The sequence below is a fragment of the Chlorocebus sabaeus genome, unplaced genomic scaffold, assembly GCF_047675955.1.
Source record: "Chlorocebus sabaeus isolate Y175 unplaced genomic scaffold, mChlSab1.0.hap1 unalloc_scaffold_217, whole genome shotgun sequence".
NCBI classification, from domain to species: Eukaryota; Metazoa; Chordata; class Mammalia; order Primates; family Cercopithecidae; genus Chlorocebus; species Chlorocebus sabaeus.
The window spans coordinates 163,548-166,370 of record NW_027327501.1 but is presented as its reverse complement, the minus strand read 5'-3'; the positions used below and the strand labels follow the sequence as shown (position 1 = coordinate 166,370).

Below are 2,823 nucleotides of genomic sequence, written 5' to 3'. Positions count from 1 at the left end.
CCTAGTATCCAGAGGGGGAGAGGATGATAATAATTCCAGTATCGCAGGCTGTGTTCACCTGCCCTGTGATATTGTTATTTATATCATAGAAGGGAGAGGATGATATTACTCCCCGTAGAGCAGGAGGCATACACCCAGTCTGGGATATTGTTCCTAATATCCATCGGGGGGAGAGGCTAATATTACTTCCAATATGACAGGGGGTATACATCCACCCTGTGATACTCTTCTTAATATTCCTAGGCCGAGAGGTTGATATTACTCCCAGTATCACAGACACTGTACATCCCCGTGTGATATTCCTCCTGATATCCGGAACAGGAGAAGATGGTTTTAATCCCCATATCGAAGGAGGTGAACACCCACTCTGTGATATCTTTCCTAATATGCAGGGGGAGAGAGGATAATATTATTCCCAATATTGCAGAAGATGTGCACATGCCCCCGTGATATTGTCCTTAATAATCCAAGGCACAGAAGATAATGTTACTCCCAATATTGCAGAAAGTGTACACCCCCACAGTGATGTTGTTTCCATGATCCAGGAGGGAAGAGGATGATATTACTTTCAATATCGCAGGGTGTGTACACGCCCCCGGTGATACTGTTCCCAATTTCCACCCAGGAGAGGATGATACTACTCCGAATATCGCAGGGATTAAAAACACGGGGGTGTACAGTGTCTGTGATACTAGGAGTAATATCAACCTCTCAGCCTTGGAATATAAACAATATCACAGGGTGGATGTACACCCCCTGCCACGTTGGGAGTAATATCCTCTCCCTTTGAAGACATTAATAACAATGTCACAGGGCCGGTGAACACAGCCTATGACACTGGAATTATTATCATCCTCTCCTCCTCTGGATATTAGAAATCATAACACAGAAGACCTGTACCCTCCCTGCGATATTGGGACTAATATCATACTCATCTTCCGTGAATATAAGGAGCCATATCACCGGGTGGCTGTCTATTCATTGCTATGTTGGGAGTCATGTCATACTCTACCACACTGGATATTAGGATTTGTGTCACAGGGTGAGTGTGCGCTTATTGCGATATTAAAACTAAAACCATGCTCTCCCTCCCTGGATATTAGGAATGACATCACAGGTAGGTGTACACACCCTGCGGTATTAGGAGTAATAATATGATTAATTATTAAACACTAATGACCAATTTTAATAATTATCGATGACACTATTAATCTGGGAAGTAAACTCCCAGATTTGGGATGTACTTCAGAGGTAGAATATTCATCCCGTCTTCTTTCCAGATGCCTGAGCACAGGGCCTTTCCGTGCTTCTCCCCCGATCCTAAGAGTAGCTGAGGTCGAGACTCACTGAAAGCTCTAGGTAAAGATATCCCACCATGCACAGGCTATCTCCGTTCTCTGACCTGGGAACAACTCTGACCAGGATTGCACATCTAGAAGGCCTGGGAACTGAGTGGGATTTTCTGAGCAACGCCAAATGGCTGCTCCCTTTCCACCGCCGTTGAGGGTCGTTACCTTGGTTATCCAGATCACCTAGAAACTATCAGTATCCAGAATCAACAAGATCAACTCTCTGCTCCTCTGACAGCAGAAGGAGCATGACCAAAATGAACCAAAGAGCATGGCAGGAAACGATGTGACCGGAAAGCTCAGAGAATGGCCACAGGGGGATGTAAGCAGGCGTTCCCACCTGAATCATGAATAATTAATGAAGCGCAAATCCAGGGGAAATCGAGTTTCAGCAGGTGCAACTCATCCAACAGGAGATGGCCAGAGGGCCAACAAGATTCAGCAACTGACAGTCGGGTGTAGTGTCAAGTGGGACGCGACTGGTTCCAAAGCTCTAGAAGACCATGGGGCCACTTGGACCAAGTGAGAAAATGCCCCCAGTGTGCTGGTTCACCATTCCGACTCCTGCCTGTCTCTTCCCGTCCAGGGAACTTGGACCCTAACTCGTGCAGGTGCAGATGACGAAGGGCAGAATGAGGGGACGTGGCACCCAAGTTCCCCGACAAGAGAGTTCCACAGAAAGTCCGCTGGATCTTCGCAAATCCAGAGAAATGGCAACAGGACCCAAGGAAATAGAGCCCCACCGGTGTCCTGGAGACTCTTCAGGCATAATGCCTGGAGCCGCAGGATGAGCTGAAAAAAGAGCCAGGCACCGAAGGACAAAGAGGTGTTGACTTTCTTCATCTGGGTTTCCCAGTGCAGTCCAATTCACGGTGGTTTCCAAGGGCTTCCTGGAGGAGAAAACACATGAGGGTGTGGTCAGGGTTTTCTGATGACGCACTTACTGTGGGGAAGAAGGAGAAGCTCTGAAGATGGATAACGACCGAGATTGCATGTCAAGGTGCACCTCCTTGATGACACTGAGGTCTACGTTGAAATAGAGTAAATATGGTCCAATTACACTGTGTCTATTTTAGCACCTTGTTTAAAAAAAAAAAAAAGAGATGTAAAACCAGACAGGGGTACATGCACCAGTGCTACATACCTGACGGGAAACATCTATTCTTCAAAGCTTGCAGCTGTACAGGTAGGTTTTAGAATGTCTGTCCATAGTGAACATCGTCTTAGAGTGGGCTGGGCAAATAGACCTTTCCAGGTCATGTAATTGGATTAAGTTGATTAGGTTAGGGTCCGTTTCGCGTCAGGGGTCCAGAGGCACTATAAAAGGCAACCTGGAAAGCAAAGGTCCCTCTCTGCCCCTTCCTCCGGCTTCCTGAAGGCTGCACCGCTTCCAGCAGGGCTGCTCCAGCACCTGCCCATCTGAGCGCCAGTGCACCTGTCCATCTGAGTGCCAGCCGAGGAAAGAAAGTAGACC

General features: G+C 47.4%; 1 long non-coding RNA gene across 1 annotated transcript; it reads right to left on the bottom strand.

The window, feature by feature from the left end:
* Positions 1-1,158: 1,158 nt before the first annotated feature.
* LOC140711134 (uncharacterized) lies at positions 1,159-2,602 on the bottom strand. The gene is made up of 2 exons (XR_012092259.1): positions 2,494-2,602; positions 1,159-2,239 (listed from the first exon to the last, which is right to left on the bottom strand). It is a non-coding gene; the product is annotated as an uncharacterized lncRNA (long non-coding RNA).
* Positions 2,603-2,823: the final 221 nt, after the last annotated feature.